This window comes from Phoxinus phoxinus (assembly GCF_949152265.1).
Source record: "Phoxinus phoxinus genome assembly, chromosome: 8".
Taxonomy (NCBI): domain Eukaryota; kingdom Metazoa; phylum Chordata; class Actinopteri; order Cypriniformes; family Leuciscidae; genus Phoxinus; species Phoxinus phoxinus.
Window position 1 is genome coordinate 32349668 of NC_136883.1, and position 26804 is coordinate 32376471.

Below are 26804 nucleotides of genomic sequence, written 5' to 3' on the forward strand. Positions count from 1 at the left end.
AACTATAGAACAGTTCACATCGCTGATGATGCTAATGTTATCCGTCTAAAAAATGTCTTGAAAGGCATTAACACTCAAATATCTAATTAGTCAAATTTAATAACGTGATCAAGTAAATAACCCTAGACCTAAATAGAGAAACTACAGACAGAGGGCATCGTTAACTTTACTGTAATTGCCTAAACATTCAAGCAGAAAATTCTCTCTCGCAAAATGTAGGCCGGATTCACACATTCACATACTGTGCACACATTAGTTTTTAAGCTTGTTGATACATCCAGACTAAATGCATGCTTTTCTCAAAACCAACTTACAAACACTTACATAGGCCTGGAATGAGATATTAGTAGTGATAATAATAATATTTATTATTATTGATATCATTATTATCAATAATGAAGTAGCTGCACTACTGTTCAAAAGTTTGAGGTTGGTAAGATTTTTCGAACGCTTTTGAAATAAGTCTTTCATGTGCACAAAGGCTGCATTTATTAGATCAAAATACAGCAAAACAATAATATTTTTAAATATCACAATTTACAATAACTGTTTTCTATTTTAAAATGTAATTTATTCCCGTGTAATTTTCAGTCACATTGTCCCTCAGAAAATCAGTCTAATTTTCTGATTATAGTGCTCAAGAAATTTTCTTACCATAAACAATCTTGAACAAAGTTGTGCCGCTTCATATTTTTGTGGAAATCATGATAGATTTTTGGATTCTTTGGATGAACAAAAAGTTAAAAAGAACAAACATTTTTACGAAAAAAAGAAAAATGAAGTCTTCATAGTCACTTTTGATCAATTTCATTCCAGTATTAATATAAACTGACATTTTGAACTGACAACTTTTGAACAGTAGCTATACACAATGTGCAATGTTGCCTAACTCGACTTTCTCTGTGCCTTGTTGTTCCTGGTGTTTTATCGGCATAACATCACCAAATCTCGCTTTAAACTTGCTCTGTTTATGTGCTGATATAAATGTCTCCCTCATTCTTCTCCACCGCAGGCTTTTTGGAAGCAGATCTGTCTGGAAAGGTGGTGGAAAGGGTCGTGAGGTGGCCCAGGCCCAGTCCTCCCCCCCCTCCCAGCGACTCCTGCTGTAATGTCAAACTAGGGTAATAATACAGCTGTAACTGGAGGCTGAGCATGATGAGCGCCAGCTCCTGACAGACACGGGCAAATCCAACACAATTAGCCTGGCGACAGCAGGTGCTGCCTGCCTCTGCCGCGTTAGCACGTCTCAAGTTTCCCCCTTTAATGGCCACAAAGTGATCCTAACTTTCAATTAACACATTACCCCTGCCTACATGGCCCCCGCCTGCCTCTCATTTCCCAACCTAAACCATTACCTTACATGCATGGAGAGGAGTTATGTAGAAAAGCCTAGTGCAGAGTGTGCGATCTTTCATCTCATCATGGGACGTAAGCTGTCACAACACTATTAATGACCAGAGTTAAAATGACCTCTATGAGGTTTAACAGCTGAACACATAGAAAATTATAGTAAACCTGTTATGTAAATTGGGATAAACGATTGATGAGATTAGATGGTTTTTTAGAGAGAAAAAAATTATGTTAATTGTGAATGGACCTATTCAGAAGATTCTAGCAGAGCAAAATGTATCTTAATCTTAGCTATTGTTTACACAAGAGAGCATTAAACAAGTTAATTATTGGCTAATTATGGCATGGTTATCAACTGGCAGTGTTAAGAAAAGTTCAAGCAATGAAAATAATGAAAAAAGTTGTTTAAATTCCTAAAAAATAATAAAATAAAGTTTAAAAAATGTGGGGCTACATTAAAAACAATACTTTTGAAGAACTTCCACTTTATTTCGAGCTATAACTTAGCCATTCAACCTTGCCAGAATTTCAGAACATACTTAAAATGAACACTTATTCAAGTTAGAACAACCAAAATCTCTCACTAGCCTGTCAGCGATGAAAGCACTCCAGTGCTGGACCCAAGGGATGACAAAGAACCAACTTCTACAAAAGGCCAGACTAAAGCTTAAATGTCAAAATATGGACACTATGATGATGATGATAAATATTCTGTTTAGTTTTCCACAACACCACAATGAGCAGACTGATCCCAAGTATTCTCCAAAGACTTTTCAAGCTGATCAAGTGTTTGTAGACAAAACAAGACAAAGACAAAACCAGGTCATTACTTGACCAAATAAACTTCATATTGGAAAAAAAAGCAAATGACTGATGCTAAGAAACACAAATTCCAAGGCCTCGGTTTACTAGAGAAACATTGATTTGCAACGAGCAATGGAAATCATAAGGGTATTATTTGGACAAAGCCCAAACAATTAGACAAAATATTGCTACCAAATACCAATTAAAATACAGCATGCCGTTCAGCTTTGTGACAATAACTTTGCTATCCAACAGTTCATATACAAAAGTATCTACACAGTGTGTACTTTTCCATCACAAGCAAAGTACTTTAGGTGTGTAACAGAAGTATGCAAATATGGAAGGCTAGCAATGCTAATTAGCAGCTAACTGCAAAATCAGTGTTAAAACAGATTGTCTATACAACTGCAGTGAGGTGTTGTGCCGTTTTTGTCACTGCTTTCCACATTCTGATTATTTGATAACACACGTACAGCAAGACTGAATGTTGCAGCAATGCATTTCAATAATATTCCTATGTAGTGTAAAAGAACAACAGTTTGAACAGGCAACAGGGGTGTGATACCGTTCCTCAGGCTGAGCCAAGCGATAGAGTCAGTTACCGATTTAATAAGCAACATAAGTACAATTAAGCCTTCATTTTATTGATCTGTATGATCTTATATATACTGGATCTTTAGAATAAGCCCACTTAAAACAATACAACATGGCAAGCAAGACTCATCTAAGAATCTTGTTCTTTCATTAGACTGAGACACAAAAGCTGTGAAATAGTTCTTTGTTGAAAGGACTGAAAGCTATTCAGCTAATTCTGTGAAATTACCTTCACATCTTGATATCACCTACCTGTATCTTTATAAGCCTATGTCTCTTCCACTCCAGGTGGTTATTAAAAGATACGTCAGAAAGGACCGTCTAGTAGTTATGAGAGCTTATTCAAATTATATCCAGTATTTATACATTTCATCACTGCCGCGATAGTCTTTATGAGAGCAGATACTAATAATCAAAAGGTGAAATCAATGACCCTCCAAGGCCCTGCAGAGAGAACTGACTAGCCACATATATTACACACTCCATATCTCTTCCCACAAATTGAGTTTCTATGTTTGCTATGTAATCAGAGAAAGAATAATCTGGCTTTCCTCAGCGCAGTGCACTTTTGACAGAATATGACGCGGCCTGCTCTCGCCAGCACTACTGCATACTGAAAATGCTCCGTTCTCTAGGGATGCCAAGTCACGAGTAACTCATGTTTCTGTCTCTCTCCTGACCTTGTATGTGGGGCAATGATAGCGCTAGTTCCCTTTTCTCGTTTCCTGGGAGCAGGATAAAAATTACAGGTCCCTACAGTGCCTGGGTAAACATGTGCTTTAATGAAAGTTGGGTGTAATTTGCTCTTTGCCATCTTAACTGTAGTTATTACTGTTTTGAATGGATACATCTGTCTGTGTGAAGTCTTTCATTACCTTCACTCATTACGGGGAACAGCGCATGTCTCCCCAAGGACACGCCTTTTACGTGCTCATCTGCCGAAATGCACATTAATGTAGCAGCCTACCTCAAAACAAATTTGTATGAAGCAATTAAAAATATCACTATAGGATACAACCGCTCATAAAGCATGTTTTAGAAAATCTATTCTTCCACCCCCTTCTCTCACTGTCTTCGCAGATGGTATTTGCATGAATGGCACAATGAGCAAGAATTAAGACGGCCTACCTGTGTTCTCACTTGTGTATTGCACTAATTTGATAGTAACAACAACAAAGCTTAAACTAGACTAAACTAACTAAGTAACATTACAGACACGGTAGAAGCTTTTTATCAAATGCATATAAGACAAATATTAGTATCTGATAATGATACATTTACACATTTAGGAGATACTTTTATGCAAATACATTCAGGGTAGACATATTACAGCAAATCTGATTGGCTGAATGACATTCCAAATGCACTGATGGGTCAGACTTGCAGTTTTGGCCACTTGAGAGCATGTGTACGCGACAGGATGTGTGCAACACTGTCCCAGGTTGGAAAAATGCCACAGCTCGGTGCCATTAATGATCACTAAATCCACACTCTCTCCCATCTCCAATACCATTTTGGAAGGATATTTGAAGCCAATCATGTCCCACCTTTCATTACATTCAGGAACTCACATGCCCCAAAATGTGAGGTGTCAAGGAAAAACTTCCAGTTTAAGTCAAAACAATTACATATTACATATGATTTGGTAGTAAAACACGAAGTGTTGCACATTTTATTGATGCAAAGTTGATTATGAACATTTTGTAAACATTTGAAACTGCTTTATCACTTAATTATTAATAAAGGTACACTATGTAACTTTTTTTGTCAATACATCAATCTTGCTTCCAAAATGTCTTTTTGTCCTACCCTGATTCACTAAGTCTCTTATAAGCGTTTATATTTTAGACCTGTTGGGATGGTTTTCTTGGGAAATTGTGTACATGCGGCACTCACCTGTGAGTGTCGCATCATATCCGTAAACAGAGAAAAGGTGCTCTGGCGACATTGATGCGTCTATGGTGTGGGAGTGCCATAGGATATTTATCACAACAAGTAAGAAAGGTTGACACTGAGCACGACTGAATCTCAAACCTCCAGGGAATTGCCAGTTTAAAAAAATCAGAACAGAGGAGAGTGTTCTGATTGAGAAAGAGAATGTGATAGAGCTCATGTGAAAGAACCAACATTGGCTTGGCTTTACGGAGATGGCGAGAACCAAGGGATTTGAAATTGCGTTTGAGGCATTTTTATTACACCACAGGTGAGTAAGGTATTTTATAGAACAGATAAACTGCCATATCTAGCTGTCTATGAGAGTTCCTTGAAAAGGGTAATATTCACCCGCAGTCACGCAGAGCTGGAGCACAACCAAAACAATGTTCTTCCACAAAATGCATGCAGGTTTGTTTTTAACTGCTAGAGGGCCAAAAGTTACATATAGTGTACCTTTAACTGTCATCTGTTACATACTGTAAGAACTACTGAACAGACATTTAGAAGTTTAAAGTGCAAATTGTTGAAATTCAAAATGTGTAAAGCTCATAAATGTACTTGCAATTTTACAACACTATGTACTGTCCCACATCAGGTAATTAAAACTTCTTCACACAATTGATGTCTTAAGGCCCACATGAACACAAAGTCATTCAGTCAACCGATTCGTTCAAAACACTGATTGATTCAGGAACTAAAGTGGCTGTCTTTACAAGGAAGTCACCGAATCATTCACTCAAACTTGTTCAAAATGCTAATTAATGCAGGAACTAATTGCTCTGAGACACATAAAGGTTCTTCTGCGGCTTTGTTTGTAGCTATTTTTGTTGGTGGAGCAAAAATAGACAACATAACTGCCAATATTGTGTCTACAATGCAAGTTACTCAATTTTAACTCTTGCATGACAACAATATAAGCCTTACAATTGTACTGTTGATCTGAACATCATCGATATAAGAAAGCGAATTCCACATTAGAAAGAGAATTACAATCTAATGGTTAAAGGAACGGCAACTTTGGTGGAAAGTAAAACCACCAAAGAATCTAAACTTGGTTAGATTCACTTTCACTTATGATCAGAGGCGATGGTCCACTGACATTTGCTTTTACTTGTGAGCGCTTCATGACATCACAAGCTAAATGCTTAGTGAATTTCTGTGTGAGTTTTTGACATGCACTGGACTTTTCTTCATGTTAAATGGAATCCAGGTGAACCAAAGACCACTAGAGACAGTGAGGACAATAATAGCAGTACAAAGAAATGAAACATATCATGAATGAAACTATTCAGCAGTCATGAGCAATTGTAATGATGAAGGTATCACTTTGTTCCTGACCTCAGTTAGAGTTCAAAGTTCACTGCAATGGTAGTTCTACTGAACGGACTCAAAATTCAACACATGCCTACACTTATGGTAATTAGGCTTAATGCTCATTTCACTGTATCCATGTTTGTGTCTGAAAGAGCCGAGTGAGCACAGGGCCAAAGCAACTGCAATTAAAAAACCTGCCTGAAACAGAATGCTGGAAGTAATCTGGGGAAGGTCATTTATGACCTGTGTCTTCCCTTCAAACCTTTTCCCCCTCCATTATTTCACTGAATTATTAGCTTCCTTTTGAAAATATTGGCCAAATTTATTTAATAATGTTTGTACAGCTGTGCGGTTAAGCTGTGCACACTCGCTGACCGACCCGTGCTTCCATATCCAGGCTGATCTGCAGGACCCTGGAAGCCAGTCACGTAGATGTATGGCTTTGATCTGTGATCCGAGATACACATGCAGTCACACACATGAAAACACACCAAAACAGCTTCAAAAGACACGATCTCTGTATTCCCATATTTACGACCCACTTTACTACTGACATCATTTTGTAAACAGCGATAGGTGTTTCAGGGACAAGACATGGAAGAAAGGAAATATCTTAAGAGAAACATATCCTGTAATATGTTAGAGTTTTTTTAGGTTTATGACACAAATAAAAGCTCATAACCACAAAAACAGACAAAAGTAAAAAATAAAATAAAAAATATTCCTGAAATAAAGAATATGCATACACACTACAGGATGTGAAACTTGTTTGACTCATTTCACCTGGTGTATCACGACCCATTTGATGAAGGCAGTTTTCTCCACTGATTATATTTCATTTTTATATTTTTGTTTTGATTATATTTTATGATCTTTTTTTTTTTTTTAAAGAGCTTAAAAAATATTACAAGAGTTTGGTTTGGTATTCCAATAAAAACACCCGAGTATCAATTTGTGCTGTATATTTCATTTTTCATAACTTTCTGAAACCCTCTTAACTTCCCCTTAATGTCATTAATTTACTTGTCCTATTCATTTGCGCTCATTAAAGTTTCTCCTTTCTCTCTCTCTCTTTTTTTTTAAGATGGCTTAATTCCGATTCACGCAGAATGGATTAAAGTGTCCAGAGGGCAGCCATGACGTATCCGGCTGCAATCTTTCCCTGTCAGGAGACCGGAGCTCATTGGTGAGCCTGATGAAATAAACGCTGGCTGCTGACTCCTCCAATTTCACGGCACTCCTCAGTGTCACCCCGCGTGCCTTCCCGCAGATTGAGATATTTGCAAACTGTCATCTCCCATAAATAGCTGTCTGTGGTGACAGTGCTTACGGGGGCCCGAGGTCTGGGTTTAAGAAGGTTTTTGCCTACGCTTCCTTATCTCCTCTGTCAAGCCTTTTAGAGATTTCTCAGCACTGTGACAAGGAAGTGCCAGCTGAGCGCCAACCCCACTGCCCACAAGAACTTATCCCATTCTATCTATTTTTTAACACCCTCATCCGTTCGGTTGCTAAGCGTGTACCGGCACACATGCTCCTTATGGTTATTAGTTATCTGACATGCTGCAATCATTGAACTCCATTAGGCATGGCAAATCCCTCTTCCCTGTCTCTGGGATGAAATGGGCTTTGCCATTCTTTCCCATGATGAAATTAAAATGTGTCATGTCTGCTGTGGCTACAGAAGCGGGACGTGTCCGGATGGTCCCAGTGAATCATTTCTGGCAGCCTCTTATTCCGTGTACGTTCCTATTAGCATCACAGACACCAGTCAGGTACTTATCAGTCTTTTCATCACTGAATGTCCTGCAGACCTTGAGAGTATACCAGTGTAAGTGGCAGCCAGCTATAGTAATTATGCCTTTTCAGCTAGCTGAATATCAAAATGAACAGCTGCTTTTGATGTTCAGCAATTACAGATACACTACATCTTTCCCCTTCTTTAGAGAAATCGCTTTCGATTACACGGAACAGACAGCGTTCTGATGAGAGGGCACTGCTGCGTTTGAAGCATTTTTGGCTTGTGTTACAGGGCTCGCGCAACTCCCCCAGGTAACACTACGCACTTCGCAGAGTCCCATGTGTAAAATTAAGCTACAATATTACTAACAAAGTAGGTTGGAACTGCACTGTATATATTTAACTTCCACTTTAAACATGAAATTAACAATTCCCATGCGCCACTTGTTTAAGACGACCAAAACCCTCTCCATAAACATTTATTTTTTGAAGAAACTTTCTTTTTTTTTACTGCAAAGACCAATAATCAATATGCATCTCGCTTAATTCAAATTGAAAATGAAGTATATGAAGCCTGTGTGAACTACGGTCTCATTTTCGACTGCTGCCCTCTTTAAGCACTGCTAATGATGGCCAGAGTTTGATATCAGATGCAGAGGAGGAAGTTTAAGGAGGCTAATGAGGGATTTAACCGTGGAAAATGAAGCCATAAAGGAAAAGAGAAAATAAACAAACTTTATGTCTGCCTCCTTAAAGAGCAACCGTTATTTCCTGCCTTTCTAGCCGATCTTTCTCGGTTACAACAGGAAATGTTGTGAGGCTGTAAGCAAGCGTCTCTGCGATTTATAAACTGGGTTATTACCACTGCTTCCCCACACTTAATAGCCACCCGATACACCCAGAGCACAATCAGCCCGGTCACGATAATATCATAACCAAGTATTCACCAAGGAGGCGTTTAAGATTTCCCAGATAAAGCCGAAACACTAGAGGACCAAATTTGTTAATATCATCAAATGATATTACCAGGAACCAGAGCTGACAGAATACGATCCCCCAAAGCCCAGGAGTCTGTGGAAATAATTTATGATGTAACAGCTATCAAACATGTAAAAGTTATCAGGTTCAAGACCTGTGCCAGTATCTGAGCTCTCCGGTTACAGTGGTGATAGATTGAGCCAAATTATTTAAACGATTAAAGGAAATGGGCCATAGAGTATCTGTGGTGAAAATTTCATACTACCTGCAAATTAAAAGATTTGTTCAAAAATTTAGATTTACATATCTAATACTGCTATAGTCTGGGAATAGGTCTAGCACTTATAAAAAATCTAAAAGTGCAGCCGTGCTAGGTGACCCAATTTAAAGTCTCGTATCAAGGTCCATTGCTGATTCCATTCCCTATTCTCTCCTATCACTTCCTGTCTATCCTCTTCTCTCCTATCACTTCCTGTCTATCCTCATACCGTCCTGTGAAAAAGGCAAAATTCTAAATACAAAATATAATGTACCTCACAGCCTAAAGTAAGCTTTTCAGCAATATAAAACAAATGTAAGCTGAACAATTATGCTTACAAAAATCAATGTTTAACATGTAAGATGCTAGAAAAAATCTTAAAATGGCAAGTGGTATTTTTATGACATTCATTTTTTACCCTTGTTTGTAAACTTTACAGACAGACAGACAGACAGACAGACAGACAGACAGACAGACAGACAGACAGACAGACAGACAGACAGACAGACTCTAATAGGTTAAGCTTCTGGGAATTGAGTGTGGGGGTCAGAAAAGACAAAAAGAAAAATAGAAAGGATGGACCTCATAGACAGACTACCATAATAACTTACTGCCAGCTATTCCAATCTGTCTTACGGTTGTATTATAGCATCAGAGATTTGTATTCCGTCGTGTTGCCCACACGATTCCTACAATGTCACTTATGCTTACGACAATGCTTATAGTGTGTGTGTGTGTATGTGTGTGTGTGTATTTATACTCCAAGGTGACAGTTGGGCGGGTGGAAGGAGCCGACAACTTATCAGCATCAGCAAATGGACCATAATAGTCCCTCAGGAGAGAGAAAAGAATGGCTTCACTTGACTGCCACAGTGTTCCATATTGGCTTTATTTTATTCACAGTGGTAATGCGATATGTCACAGTGTTGCTAATACACTTCTGTGTGCTGTCATCTGGCTGTAATGCTTATCAGATCCCTGTGCTGATGATTTGCCCTGCTGTCGGGGGCAATTATAGCTGAATGTGGCGGGGTTGAAGACTCGGCAACTGTTATTACTGCAAGAAAGGCATGGCGTGAGCACCGCATCTCTCCTTTCAGCTCAGGGCCAGCAGGTTCTAAGGTGCACCTCCATTGCCAGGTTCAGTCATGACCAAGTGAAGGACCCCATTTGTGCGGAAACTTACCTTCAATAGCTGAAGTGTTGATCCTGCTATTGAAAAGGTACAAAAGGATGCAATGCATTCAAAATGTCAGCGAGGGCTGAAAAAGTCAATTAAAACGTCAGGAACGCAGAAAGAGGCTGTTGTTTGCAATCTGCTCCAGAGGGTACAGTGCATAACTACCACTGTTTCATCCATGTGCTAAAGTAGTGGTAGATAATTGAGGCATCGATGTCCTCCATTCAGATTTACATTCATGATCTTGCGGTTTTAAAAATCACAAGCTTTAAATTTGACCTCGAACAACTCGAGTCATGCACAAACAAAACTAAATTTTCACTGGATTTCTCTACAATGCTTCTCTGAAGTAGTACCATTTTGAAATGGTCAAAACCTGTTTTTGAGATGTCAAATGTATATGTGCTTAAACTCAGGTCAGAGGTGCTCTAATGAGCCTTTCGTTCTTGATCAAATTATTGAGGGGCTGTAAAAAGACACTAAGCGTAAAGTCATAAGGTAAAGTCAGCCTCTAAGGTCACATCCTCATCAGTACGGTGTGTAGTTTCGAGCGGTAACCATGTTTAGGACTGCAGTCTTTGGAACATAGCCCTTCGTGATTTTTTTTTCTCGCCATCAACATTTCTTCCCTCCTAAAATAAAAGTTGTTTCTGCGACCTTCTTGTCTCACTGAAGAGTACAAATCCGTGTTCCCTCTGCCAGAACTCTCTCATTACTCCCGGTTTTAAAGTGAAACTCTCTAGTCCTGGAGGCCTCATTACTGCTGGAAAAGACACCCATGGGACGGGCAGAGAAAACCTCAGAGGGGACCCCCTCCTCAGACAAACTGAACTTCCTGAAGTCCTACTCAAGAATGTAAAGAAAAGCCCCCAGCTTGCTGCTCTCCCCGAAGGCAGGACGTCTTTGAGGTACATCAGCTTCATGGCTCAGGCACCCTTCATTAATAAAGTCTGGCACCAGTTTGAGAAAGTGCCAGCTAATTGAAGCACATATGCATAGTAAAAAGACGTGACGCTGAGCAAAAAGAAACTTCAGGAACAAGACTAGCATTTTTTTAATTCCATTAAGAGTTTTCCCACTTTAACTAATAGCCGATTTGTTTTTTTGGGAGGATAACATGGAGTACCTAATAGCCGAAGCATCTTTCTGCTGAAAACCGGAGGGTAAATGGCATCATAATTATTATCAGAGTGTCTTTCATATCAGGATATTTATAGCAAATTCTTATTTAGTGACCTTGAGGGGAGAACAGAAAACACAGCTGTGCCTTTAGTTTGACTAAAAATGTTATCTGAACTAACAAACTTTGGACCTATGGCTTTCTTAAGAGAAACAGGGTAAGGGAGCCAAAAGAACCCCACACAATTAAATTTTCCCACAAAAATCTGACAGACGGTTTTGTTTTAAAATTGCTGCAAGCTGTGATTCCCACGTGAAACAGCTCGAGTGAGCTTCCTCCCCCTGTCAGTCACTTGTAAGGTTGGAGGATTGGTATGTTAAAGTCACGACCTCCTGCTTCAGGGCAAGTGTTGCTATTCTCCACTATCTCTACTGTCTCATTGACACAAGCTGCATTGCAAGCAAGGAAATGTTAATTTAACTCAGTAATTAATGAATAAATAAACACTTCATACAAATCTTGACAACCTGCAGACCTGTAAATCGAAGAATGTTCTCATTTTGTTTAGCCATCACTATTACCCGGTTAATATTGAATGTTCCACACAATAGAAGAGTCCAGCGAGCTATAGTGTAAAAAGCCTGAAGCAGTGCCCTCACTTTAGCGTAGGAGTCCATGTTGAATGACCTTATGGTCTCCTACTCATGTCCTGAGAGTTGCCCTGGACCCTGAGGTGTCAAATCTATTTGCTCTCTGATACATGCATGTTAACACTCAAATCTATACAGAAACAAATGTGGAGAAATGCCCATGTAAATGTATGAAGTGAATAAAGTGCCATGGTGGGAAGTATGTTGAAAAATTGATAAAGCTCAAGGTAAATAATTATTTATTTATTTGGTTCGTTGTTCATACGGCATGCAATTTTCATTGCAAGAACAGGGTAAAAACAGGGTAAAAATAGGTAAATAAAATGAATAAATATTTAACAGGAGATAATTGCTCATTGTTAGTTCATGCTAGCTACAGTAATGCACTGACTAATGTTAACAAACAAGGCCTTAAATGTAAAGTTTTAACATTAAATATATATACTGTAAGAATTTTTTTAGATGTATTGGAAGTAAAAATTCTATAAGTTGTCCAGGTAACACTTCCTAAACATCATTAAGCCTTTGGTGCTCTTTAGTACTTTTTGACCGTAAATTTTTACTTTCTTGCTTTTTAAGGATTTTTTACTTCATTGGAATCTATTATGAAACATGGTAAAGTCATGGACATGATTTGAAAAAATTAAATGGTCCTTAAAAAATAGTCACACTTAGACATACTTAGTAGGTGCTCCTCACGTTCAAAAATGGTTGCATTGGAAATTAATGGAAAACAAATAGAATCTACTGGAAACTTTTGGTACTGTGCCTGAACAAATTATTATTGATAGCTAATTTGATCTTTGAGATTTTAGATAAAGCTAAAGTTTGGAACACAGCTTGATTAGATTTATGGCTTTGATTTATTTTATTTTTATTTAATGCATTTTCATATCAATAAACTTTTTTTGGTTCACTTTTTAAACTTTCACTTAATAATCTGCAATAATCTGCACACAGCAATAAATCACACAGTGAATTATTTTCACACAGCAATAATCTGCCAAGTGTCGTCTTTAAAAAGAGACAATGTAAGTCTGTTTTTCAAAGCATTCAAGATTTATGATAGTTTATGTTGGAAATTTCATTTTCAGGTCTATGCTCAAAAAGTGAATAAGTGGATTACAACTACTACATAAACATAATTTAGAATCATAAAATTCCCTTAAAAAAAACATTATCGAACTAAAATACAGTACATTAATTTAATTTAAAAAATAGATTTGGTCATTTTTGACTGCCACACGAAGAGATGGCATTAAATATGCATTCAGAATAAAGAAAACAGATGACAGATAAATAAGCATGATATTAGAAAAACATCAAAGAAAAAAAAACATCAATGGATAAAAATAGTGAGATTTGAAGCCCAAAATGGCCAATTTATTAGATCCTATAGCTATCAAAGGGTTTAAGACCTTTCTTAGGTTATGGTGGATAAAATGTTTATATATGTAGTAACTTTCGGAATGCAGATCTATTTCATCCATGGTGGAATGTAACACAAGGTCAATATTAGCTCTGGGTGACCTTAATGCCAACAGAGGTCACAGCTTCTAACAGCTTGCACGCAGGCAGATGGCATCTCTGAAAGATTTAGTAACACATGTCTAGTGAGGTTCCCTTTGGGGAGCACCTTAGCCCATTTATAGCCTGTTCTTTTAGCACATTCTTCCCAGCCGTGTACTGAATACAGCTCACATTGCAGCAGTAAAACTTATTAAGCCATTGACAGCATCAGTGTAAATCCATAAAAAAATGTGTGTCATAAATCATAATTGTCCACTGGGAGCTTGTCATAGTGTCATTTTTAATCCGTGAGTGGTGTCGAATCTACATTAGTCTTAGAGAGTTTGTACGAGGATGAATGAAGAAATGTGCGTCTTTACAATCTCACAGTGACCCCCCCAAACTGTCTTTTCAGATTTCAGACAATTTAGTCACTTGGAAATGAACACCCTTTAATGTTGCATCCATCACACCATCCTACAGAATACTTCCTGTTCAGTGCTTCTGTTTTTTAAACCCTAGGGTTATATTTGAAGTTTCTAGATGAGTAGAGGCGTTACTCTAAAACCAACTTTCAATTTGCATCCATTCTTGATGAGATAAGCCCGGCAACAGTCTCAGAGGTGTGAACGGAGGCGCTGTGAAAGTAAATCAACATTTAGCTCTCGTCACATCGATTACTGGCTGTGAATTTGCTTTGTTTATGACATTGAAGCCCATTGATTGCAAACAACCGACTCCACGCTTGCAGCCCAAAACCCTCCAGTACAGCGTAGGCAAGAACTGTTGAGCCAGAGGGGAGCACTTATTGATGGGCCGGCAAATGCTAAAGTCATTTTAATTGATCAGCCTCGGAGCAGAGCAGCCCATCCTTCGTCGGGAGGTTTGTTGGTCCGGGGGGTGGAACTTGAGAGCCATTAGGGTCTAAGCGAGTGTGAACAGATTACTGTGGCTGGTTAAGCTTTAAAAGAACACTGATCGCTGTGATTAGCTCTTCACTGGGAACACTGCAAGATCACTGACACTTGTCAAACTCTTGGTAGGGTGAAACGCCACACTCCCAGTATCTCGGAGCACAACGGATCAATGCGCCACTGTCTGTTTCCTGTAATGCGGCTTGTTGTGCCAACAAGTCATGAGGCTGCAATTTTGCTAATAGTCGCAATGGGCTTCAACAAGTCTGGAATTGTATTTCCATCTAGCATCACCATATTGATACTGACTGTATGAATGTAGCCAATAATTAGTGTATGACAACCATCAAATATTTATTTTTGTGTCCAGTGTCTGACAAATTCAAGAATTGTTAGACATATTCGAAATATTAACATGTAGCACATATACGTCTAATTTCTGACTCAGAAAGCTTGTTTCCCCCTGTCATTTATAGAATTGTAACTAATTAGCAGGAGCAAATCAAATATTGTCTGTATGGACAGGTATATGAAGTCAATAACCTTATGGTGACAGCTTTGAGCAATGCATGTAACCATAGTAACAAATAATTAATGTAAAAATAAAGTCTTTAAGGTGTTCATTTTTCATACTACTTTAAAAGTCGACATGAAGTGAAAATTCACACTATTTTATAAATGTGTGATATTGATTTTATTTAATAAAAAAAAAAAAAAAAAAAAAAAAATTATATATATATATATATATATATATATATATATATATATATATATACACACATTTTTTAAGTACCTCGCATTTTCTTGTCTCCAGTTATTTTGTACATAGAAACCCCAATCAACTCGCATTCAGCTTTTTTGATAATCTGTTTTACTCAAATGTACTTCAATATAGAAAAGATCTGTCGCTACTTGCTTTACATTACAGTTCTTTCAATATTAACTCACCATCATGTCTTTCGAAACCTATTTGACTTACTTTCTACTTTCTTTGTTAGCAAAATGTCCAATGCACTTTTAACTTAATGGTGGCCACAGTCCATCATCAAGTCTCTTCAGAAAACCTTTTTGGAGTTTAAGAGCTCAACTTTCATTATATTAAAGAGAGCAGTTTAGACATTCTGCTAACCGTACAGGTGATGCTAAGCAAATAATGGCAGAATTTCCATTTCATCAAAGGTCAACTACACAAACAGGACTGGAAACTGCATTCTAAAGGCTGTGAACATACCCAAAGTCAGAAAAAGACAAAATATCAAGAAGCTTAGTGAACAGAAAGAACTGTTTGAGTCTGATAATTCTGATGTTATTTATGGAAAGCTAAATAATTAGGAAAACTGTCATGCTGTACTCCTCTTTTTTTTCAATGCATTTCATTCCTTGTAATGCTTCATGAATGACAGATTGTTACCAAATGCCCAAGCTGGAGAAGGCTTTTCAAGTAAGACTGACTGAAATGCCAAACAGTTACCTTCAGTAACAATGTGAGTGACTCACTTTGAAGTAGTTGTTGAAAGAGCAAATGGATACGAGCGAGAACAAAAAGAATGTTTCATCTAATTTCCTGTCCTCTGCCTCTATAACTGAAGCTTCCTGCTCTCTCACTCTTTTAATAACGAGCTCACCTTGATATTCTGCCATTGGATCACAATAGTACATGAAATAAACAAAAGCCAAACTAAGTTTGCATGTGACAAAGAGAAAAAGCTCATGTCTACGGCTCTCTGAGATTCTGAGCTGTCTAACAGTTGTCAGGATACAATTGATTCATGTGCAAATGTCCTCCATTCCCCAGTTTACAGTCAGATTATATAAAACTCACATGTCCCTCGTCGAGAATGACAGTGTGCAGCCTTGCAAAAGCAACAAAGCTGTAAAGTACAGCTGTCTGCACAGTGAAGGATCATATTTATTTACTGACAATAAGTTAACAGACTAAACACTGGGGTATCCAGTCAGTTTGGAGAGATGATGCTAATGAAATTATGTGAGATACTCAGCAGGAGTAATCGTTTATTGCCTGTGAGCACTTACTCAATTAAAACTGTTACATAACTCCTAAAGGGAAATTGAGAATTGTGTTTTGAAAGAAATTGAGAAAGAAAGAAAGAGAGAAAGAAAGAAACCTTTATGCATTCATGTAGTTTTAATAGGCCTCAGGCCATAACCTGTGTAAGACACTTGCCATCTCAGAAGCTGGGGCAACAGCTTGGATGATCTTCGAACACAGAGTGCACAACCCCTAGAGTGACAACTATCCTCCCGGATAGAAAACTAGTGCCCTGTGGTTAATGTAATAATCTCTCCAGATCAGGCCTCTTAAATGGTGGGAGTAATAACACTTGTAACCGTATTCGAGCACTGAAAAGCAGGAACAGCGTGACGCTTGGCATTTGAGAAGCACAAGAGTTTAATCTTACTCTAAAAGAAAGAAGAAAAAAAAACATCCTCTCCTATCTTCTTCAAATCATACTGAATTAGTGTACTTCCCCACTGGCATCCATTAGAGAAGGTGACCACAGTGTTTGTTCCAGGCTATTAGATCTTATCCATTTAGCGGACCCTACCGGGAGGAGTCCGTTTGGAGATGAGGATACACACAGAGAGGTGGCGGAGAGGACAAGAGACCACCAGCTGGCATGGGTAACAGCTTTCACAGAACAGCTTACACTGTGTATAGACTTAGATATAATGAGAATGGTGAGGGGTCAGATAATCTTAGAAGGAGCAGATTAAATAGTTATTATTTGTTGAAAAGTCCTCGGATAGAACCGAACCGGAGCACAAGGAAGATCCATGCTGCGCAAAGGATAAGATTCATTTTCTTTATTGAGTTATCTATCTAATTAGACTCTTCATATTGAAGGAAATACAAATCCTATTGGTGCACTAAATTTCTTACGATTGGATCCAATGGTGTTACACTGTTTTAAATCGAATTGTTAAGATAGTGTATAATGAATGCTAATATTTTACAGTCAACCTTAACCTCAGTAAACTCAAATAAAATAGGATATTAATAAAGAAAATAAAGTCATAAAGAATGTGAACATCTTTGGGTTCACTTTCTCTGATGCCAGGGGATTATTAGCTTCCTTGTGATATGATTTAGCTATATCACTGAAATGCAAGACCTCATATTGTGATCTTTGAAATGAAGGGCTTTTTCCCCCAATTGTATCTGATCCACTCATTCTGGCCCCCAAAGATCAGAGGCTGTGTTTCAGTGATTGTGCACACATCAAAGGCCTTTTGGACAAGATAATCCCCCAAACTAGGTAATAATGCTATTTTCTCCTCGCAAAACATGTTTTCAATGAAATTATCACCACTGAATTTCAACCAAAGGGATTTGGAGCTTCCGTTTCTGATAGCAGTTAGCATGCAGGAAGAGTGCAAAGCTCTCTTTCAAGTAATTTAAGACAAAAAAAAATATCTCAGTACCTTGTTGAGCCATCCAAGTGTATTAGAAGAGGAAGGAAAGCAGCAAAGCTGCCACTCCATAAAGCAATTATCCCCTTTCTTTACTCCATTTCAGATTTAGATGCAAAAATTGTGATTACAAGTGTTCAACGGGGTAGTGTTTCACAAAGATTACCCCAAAAAAAACAAAAAACAAATGGATGTTTGGGCCAATTTAATCCTATTTCCTGGAAAGAAAGAAAAAAAAGTATCACTTTGTGTTTTACAGTAAATAAGTACTTAAAGGACATTTTTCTTCGGCCAGCTGAAAAATGACGAATAACTATTGTCAGTTAAGAACTAAAGCAGCAAGGCCGCAAAACAGAACAGTTTTGTTATGCGTGGAGGTGAAGATATGCAATATGACCCCAGCTGCACCTTCTATTCTCTCATTTCACTCTCATATTTGCCATCACTTCCTCCACAATGCAGTGCAAATAATACCCAAAATTAGGTGACACATGTTCATACCCCCACCTACTATATTAGAAGTAGTCAAACACTCGGGGTGACAAGATGGCCTTTCATTTCCTTATTCAAATCAGCGAAATTGACTGCCTGGACTCCGACAACATGATTGGAAAGGAAGCCATTTAGATTCACAGTCCATATTCTGCCATTTATAGAAACATGCAATATAGAAACTAATTGAAATTGAGTATTTTGGCATTTACCCTTTCTTACAATATTGTAAATATAAAAGCATTTTCGAAATGGATGCTCTATTGTGCAAGCAAATGCTTCAAGCACTAGCATGCTGAACTGCAGGTTATTTAAGTAACAGGAGACAGTGTCTTGAAAAGATCACCAACCGTTCTCTACATTTCATGTCAAGATCTAAACAACACTCCCACTCCGATCAAGCTCTTATTTTTAGACGTGATCCTGTCCATCATTTCCTGTTACAGTCATCATTAGCACCTCTCCATTCCAGCACGATGACTGCCAACTGTTCTCTTCTGCAAGCCTCCAAACAGCAGCTCTGACCCACGACTACACGTCAGCCACAAACGCACACACATGCACACGATGTGTGCGGCCCAGACAACATATATCCCATCTTAGATCATGTTAGTATATGCTAATGCTTTGACCAGTGTAAGAAATGGTTCACATAAAGGGTGAAGGAACTAATATGTATAGCATTAGGGGGAAGAAGCTGATATCTAAGAAAAAAAAACATGTCATTGCTACGCCGTTACATGCGACAAATAAACTGAATATTATGTTTTCATAACCAAAAATGTAATTTCAATTAAATGTCTGAATCTGATTTTTAAACAAGGCCCATTTAAAGTCCCCCTGCAGTCAATCATTTTATTCTTTTAAAACTCATCATTTGACAATCAAAATGACATATTTAAATGTTTTTCATTTAAACAATTTCTTCATGCCTTAAAATAGCTTGAACGCAACTCTACACCCTTGCAAATTAGTCTCCGCCTCCGCTCAATCACACCAGTTGTGACTACCTGATCCACTGGGCATTGTAGTAAACGCTACAAGTGGAAATATTGGTTTAATTCAGCCATATATGTTTGAACTAGAAATTTATTCAGAAGTAGAAGAGAAAGAGCGAATTATACAGGGTCTTCTACAAGTTGATGTATCAGAATGGTAATGTGTTTTATGTATCACTCTCTACAACGTCGGATACATAACGGTAATTGATATGATTAGCCATTGGCTTGACCATGTTATCAAACAGCTAATAATGTGTTGAGAATGTTACACAAACCATGTTTCCATTCGCTTTGAACATAATGGAAAGTAGATTGGTTATGTGTTTGTGACGTTAGAAAACAGTGGCGTTTTCAAATCACGTTTTTGAGACCGTCTTTGATGCACTGCCGTTTTAAGGAGAAAATACTCAGCAATGGTGTTGACTGATGAATTTGCATTTGGTTTGTCTATTAAAATTTGGTTTGCATATTAAAAACACCACATAGACATATAAATAACATAAAAAATGAGAGGAAAATCTTTTTCAAGATGATTCCGATTCACTTCAATTAATTTAATTGCTACATAAGGTTTAGATAACGTTTAGAATGAGCCGATTCACTATGATTATGTCCTATGCTTACTTGTGATATATATCAGAGATGGAAAATACTATTTAGCTGAGCACATCTGTCTCAGCTCAGACATAAAACAAAACAAAAACAAAAACAAAGATGTAGCACTTGGTCAGGTCCAACTGTACTTGTTAGATAAAGGGCCTAATTTACTAAGCCGATGGGAGTGGAAAGTTCTCCGGGTCATTTACAGACAATGCACACATTAAAGAACACAGACGCAGCCATCATTTCCATAATGACCAATACAATATACCAAGAGCAGCGCATATTAGCATATTAACACGTGCTTTTTTGGGCGGTAAATAATGGCACAAATACCAGTAAATTGACTAGGGCAAACCATAGTAAATCACCTTGCATGATTAATTTAAATACGCTCCTCCCATAAATTTTGCGTCTGAAAGGGGAACTCCTACAAATGCATATGCAATAAGGTCAGACGCAAAACTAACCTTATCTACGCCTTTTCAATGCTGTTTTCACTGCGTGTCTTTACTCTTTAGTAAATCTGACATAAGACGCCAAACTGGCACAAGCTGTTACTAAATCTGGCCCCAAGTATCTTAGAACTGGTAAAGCTTCACTGTTATGAAAAGAGCATACTGTCACAAACAGTTATTAACATATATCAATGTTAGACACTCCAAAGTAAAGTAAAACCTTGCAACGGGTATAAAACAGCCTCATGTGAACAACTCTCAATTAGAGACCTCAGCCACATAACAAAGTACAACTCTGAAAAGTTCACGATAGTGACACTCAGGAAGCAGGCCGGCATTCAATCACTCCACTCGAGTGCCTATTTTCCTGCTTCCATATAGATCGGTAAACAAATCATTCTAAAATTATGCCGGGATGGCTCATTTTCTTATTGACTCCAGTGTGCAGCTATTTTAATCATTACCTAATTGTCTAGCTGCTCTATCGACAGAGTGGCGGCCCTGCCGTAGTGATTTGTGCTGACACTGCCAGGGGCCCATTGGATCTGGGTTAACCTTTTGATGTCCATCGACGCTCTGTGCACTGATGATGATTGATCGAGGTGGCCCTTGCCGTTAGATAATACCTAATCAGCGTTCGGAGTAATTTGTGTAAATGAGACCTCATTATTGATGATGGCAACTTCAGAAGCCTTCATGCACACTAATGCCAGGCCACCATTGGATTTGCAAGAAAACTTTGTTCCAGAACGTCAAAAGAGTGTAGAGGCGAAACGTTCAAGAAGTCCATGTGCAGATTGTGATGAACCAGTGATTTCTCTCTACCTAAAAGCTGGGGTGCACGATTCTCTCGGTTCATAAGAGGCATTAAAAATCACGCATACAAAAATCTAACTTTCCCACACAAAGTCTATATTATTCATCTTATAAAAATCACTTAATCGCCGCACATATTTTTTTATGGCCTTCAGCTGCTTATTCCTCCTAATATGACTTCAATTCACTGCATTATGTGACTCCCTTATCTTTTTTAAGTTATCGGTTGGTGAACTGTGCCATAAATTACTCTCTTTTTCCTAAGACTACTTATTTAAGAAAATCATTTTGTCAGCAGCCAGACTGAAGTAAGTGTGGCGGTGTATTAAAATGATAATAGGTGGTGCAAGTGCTTTGCAGTGTACCCATTCGCTAAAACCTGGATTATAAAAAGCTACTATTTAATATATCCTTTCTCGAACGCAATTCAATCTCCAAGCAACAATGACGAAAGAGAGCCTTTAAAATAAAGGGTGGGCGATAGAGATAATGAATTATGATGATTGGTTCTTGAAAGGAAAGTGTGCTGACCAAAAATTTTAATTTGGTTATCATTCACACACCTTTCATGTCATTCCACAACTATATACATTTCTTTTTTATCTGTGTAACACACAAGAAGATATTTTAAAGAATGCACGTTACCAAACAGTCATGGTGATTGTATAGACGGAAAAACACAGCTATTTCTCAAAATATATTTTTAACGTGAATTACTTTTTTTTAAGTGAACCATCCTTTTAAGAGCATTTAGAGTAATTTAGAGGCACATATGGAGGGAAGAATGCACTTATGAGAATGACAGATGAGAGAAAACTTGCCTCAGTGAGATGACAAAGGTGGACGTCTGCCATATATATGATATGATCTCTGTGTGCTCGGCAGCATCTGAGGTTCCACTGTAATCTCATGAAGGATGTTCACATGTGTTGGTGTGCTGGAGGGCTCTTGTATCTGCTCCAGTCTGGCTCCTGAAGATGGAGCTCTGATCCAGCTATACGGGTGCAGGACTCGGCCACCACCCTGACGCTCTCAGGACCTGATGATGATTGATCATGTTGTTTTCTTCATTACTTTAAACCCAATCAGTGCTTGCTGTAATTTGAGTAATGATAGCTCATTATTGCCAATTGCACATTTAAGGGCTTAATTTACCCTTCTCTGGTGCACCTTGGGGACATCTGCATACGGCGGACACCTTCGGGATAAGGGATCGATAATTCTCCATCTTCCTCTTTTTAACTAGAATTTCTTCTGTTTAAGACTCCTCTCTGATATCTGCAACTGGGATTGTGTAAAGACAAAAAGAAGAAGAAAATAAATCTCATTTTGAGTTCAGTACGATTGTGAAGTGAGAAGTTAAGTGGTTTGTGGTTAGGGAAAACCACAAAGTCTTAATCATAATAAATATACATTACCTTTCAAACTTTTGGTGTCAGTAAGATTAAAAAAAAAAAAAAAAATTTATATATATATATATATATATATATACATATACTTTTCTTTAGCAAGCCCACATAAAATTGATCAAATGTGACAAGTGAAGACATTTACAATGTAACAAAATATTTCTATTTCAAACAAATACTGTTCTTTAGACATTTCCATTTATCAAATAATCCTGACATTAAATCAGCAGATCAGAAGGATTTCTGAAGGATCATGTGACTGAAGATTGGTGTAATGATGCTGAAAAATCAGCTTTGCCATCACAAGAATAAGTTACATTTTAAAATGTATTCCAATAGAAAACATTTATTTTAAATGTTAATAATATTTCATAATAATTACAGTTTTTGTATTTTAATATATACACAATAAAAAAAATATATCAATAATAATAAATGCATAGCGTTTTGGAAATCTGAAATGGTCAAAGGTAATTTCAATTCAGATATTTTAATTAACAACCTGTTACACACACACAATCTATTAAACAATTACACTGATCAAACATGCAGATGTTCTGTGTTAATTAATAATGGAAAATAATTAGTTATCGAGTCTGCTGTATAACGTTGTTTATCTGCCTTTATGTCAAATCATTTATGTCAAATATATCACAGCACCTGACCTCCATCTTCCATTCACTGGCAGACAAACTTTGGGGACAGCTGAGCACATAAATACATTGTTTTGAGACATTGACTCGCACATTCATGTATTTCAAGGGCTACTGAGAAAAGACAATCTCCATTTCAGGCATAGCGAATATAAGACAACTCCTATTCAAAGCTAAACTCATTTAGCCAAGTCTTGGATCGCCCCTTCTGCAAGATTGGGCTCAGATGCTGGAGAGAAGAGTGTGTCAGTGAAGCGGGAAAAGAAGGGTCATGTGTTACACACCAGGATCAGAATCAACAGGAGATTTGGTAACAGAGGATCCCTTCATCCTCCAGGAATCTCTGTGAGATTGAGGTGATTCATCATGCTAGAGCATTATTGCTGCCCTGATTTCGCTTTGAGTTCCTAGGGTTTTGGCACACAAGCATACTTTCAGGCATAATAATCACAAAGAACAGGGGGAAAAAAGGTGAAAACTCAATAGGGAAGCATAATTATCTCCCTATCTATTTACATATAACTGCTGTTTAAGCCATGCAAAGAATTTCATATTAAATATGCCTGTGGTGGAATAATAGTCTGTGGCAAAATAAACCATCCTTTTGAAAGAGATAATCATAGTTCCTTAAAGAAATAGTTCACTCAAACTTAAAATCATTTACCCATGTTGTTCCAAAATAATTTGCGAACACAAAGTGAAAACAAACGAATATCCTGAAACAAAATATGGACTGTGGCTTTTAAGCTAAAAAACAAAAATATATATATACTGTATATAAAAAAGTCCAAATGACTTGTGCACTACATAATTTGTTCATGAATTAGACTGATTTGTTTTTGTAGTTACAGCAGATTACAGTAGATAATGACCTTTGCCTGCTTCTTACACAAAGCTATCATATGGCTTCAGAAGACTTGGATTATAGAGCATATACAATATAAAAGTTTTATGGACCATTTTAATGATACTTTTATGGTGATTTTGCATCCATTTTGAAGCTTTACAGATCTAGTCTTCACTTATATTGAAGTGAATGGCCAGGATATTCACAAAAAAATTGTTATACAGATTTATAACCAAATAGAGGTTAGTAAACTATGACAGAATTCAAATTTTTGGATGAACTTCTGTAATTGTTAGTACTGTGGATACTGCACCACTCACCAAATTCTGTATGTCCAAAGAAGAAGTGGCTTTAAAGTGCTTAAAACAGGTACAGGTGTCTTAAACAAACAATGGTCTCTTTGAAAGTACTCAAAACAACTGTGATTTTGTGGGGCGCTGATGTCCTAAATTGCAGCAGAAGAATGGAGCTTTCTATCCGGGCTTGGGTACCTATGATACTGTTCTCAGCACAGAGTCATTGCTGCCCTTTTCATCTTCCTGCCTTCAGAGAATTCCTCTAGGAAATGTTGCCTCCTTTCTTCTGCCGAAAAATTTCAGCTCATCAAAAGAGAGGTGAATCTAAGTCCTTATATTGTGGCCATGGCCATGTACAGTATCATTAAAGGGTAAAATGCGGAGGGTCTACAGATAGGGCATGTCCAAGGACGTGCACAAACACACTCAAATACACACACACATACAGAGGGGCATTTGATGTTATCCTTTTGTCAATGTTTGAAGCCAGATCCTTGTTATCAGAGTGCTGTTCTGGGCTCCATTCCTTGGCTTTTTGAGAGCAGGTCAGGGGCTTTCATGTGAGAGGCACACTCACAGCCCCTCTGCAGACGCCAGCCGAGGAGGACCACAGCTTCAGTGCTGCTTATCTGCTCCAAACGCCCATGTTCACAGATTAGATTTCATATAGAACTACGTAGTGACCAGCGAGTGCACAGGAACAACACTGTATTTGTGCTTAACAAGGCTATTTTAACACATTCCGGAGATTATATTTGGCAAATTAAATGTGTAAATTTAATAAAATGGGTTGCAGTGCGCAAGCAGCTATATAAAAATCCTCCTGTTGATTCAAATTATGTCAGATATTATCACGTTGTTCCCATATATAATCAAATTAATAATGAAGAAAAATGTACTATATATACACAGGAATATTTTATTTTTCAACCTGATAATAAGAAATGTTTCTTGAGCACCAAATCAGCATATTACTGTAGAAGGATTTATGAAGGATCATGTGACAGTAAAAACGTCTAACACATACGCGATACGATGTCACACGTAAAATTTCGATATACGGTACGGTACCTTTATTTTGACACTCTCCACATCTACGCATTTCCGTTTACTCACCATACTGTCTGCCAGTGTCTTCATAACGTTTTTATTTTTTTCTCAGCTGAAATAGACGTCTGACAAGATTGACTGAACCCTAAACAGGTTTTGTCATAAAACCCGGGATTGTCCTCTATCAAGGCATCGCGAGTTCATGTTTTACAGCAGAAACCAACAAGCACCCTTGTTGTTTGTGAACACAAGTCCGTTTTAGCGAATCAGGTCAGGTATTCAGGTCAGGTGACAAGGCTGTTAGTCACCTCGAAAAGACGCACTAGCTGAGAGAAGTTTCGTCAAAGCTGACTAAAAGTGATCAAGGATTGATGATTTCAACGAACCTGTGATATCTTCATCGGGGTGTAAAAGGGAAATAAAAAGCTTTATAAATAAATAAATAAAAAGGGAAATTAAAAACTTTTTCACGGAACATTGCTAAAGCAGCACGTTAGTGGTGAGGAAAAAGCTCCCTGTATTGCGTGTAATCACAACAATAAAGTTTGTCAGCAAAGAAGATTAACGTTAAAAAGATTATAATATAATATATAAAAAACTTTCAATGAACTTAAATTGAGTAAATTACCTGTATATTTCTGTATTTGGAGTTATTACTTAATCAAAACAACCCAGCTGCAGTTTGATTGATATTACTTGGAATACATAATAAAAAAATATAATTTATGAACAAGAACAGAGTTATATGTTATGCAAATGAACGCTGCAAATGAAATTTAAAGGAGTTTAATTAAACGTCCATGTTATATGGAAGAATTGGAATGAAAGCTTGTATGTTTTTAAAATTGTCTGTAAAAATGTATGTTTGTATGTATTTTTTTTTTTTCCCTTTTGATATGGACTGGGTCTAAAATAAAGAATAATAATAATAATATATTTTGGTTAATAAAAAATTTTTTTTTGAGGTATCGTAGTGCAAATATTGTATTGCTGGCTGAGAGAATCGATATCTTATCGTATCATGATGAGCTGTCCAAATAATATATGCACTTGAAATATACAGTAGTGCAGCCAAGCAATATAGTCTATTTTGATGGTGTTTTTTTGCACAGAAAAACATTGATATTCTACACCATATCGTCTTTTGTGGTCTAAAGAAAGAAAGTCATCAGTGTATATTGACAACATTTTCATTTTGGGTGGACTATACCCTCAACCTAACACTTCAAATCTAACAAAACTTTATCTAAACAGAACATGAACTGTGATATTAGGACATATCAGAAAGCATAAAAGATCAGTGCATGACCAGCATGAGCTCACACATGCTTTAGTCAGTCATTTTTGGGTGTTATGGTCCCATTTAAACGGCCTACTCAACTTTTCCCATTTCACATGCCTCAGAA

At 37.5% G+C, this 26804-nt stretch overlaps 1 long non-coding RNA gene across 1 annotated transcript in view; it reads right to left on the bottom strand.

Moving 5' to 3' along the window:
• Positions 1-20868: 20868 nt before the first annotated feature.
• LOC307002724 overlaps positions 20869-26804 on the bottom strand; it is a 29664-nt gene continuing 23728 nt past the window's right edge. Inside the window, exons 2-3 of the long non-coding RNA XR_013798524.1 lie at positions 22299-22427; positions 20869-22182 (exon numbers count right to left, since the gene is read on the bottom strand). This is a non-coding gene — a long non-coding RNA (uncharacterized lncRNA). The remainder of the gene's footprint in view (positions 22183-22298; positions 22428-26804) is intronic.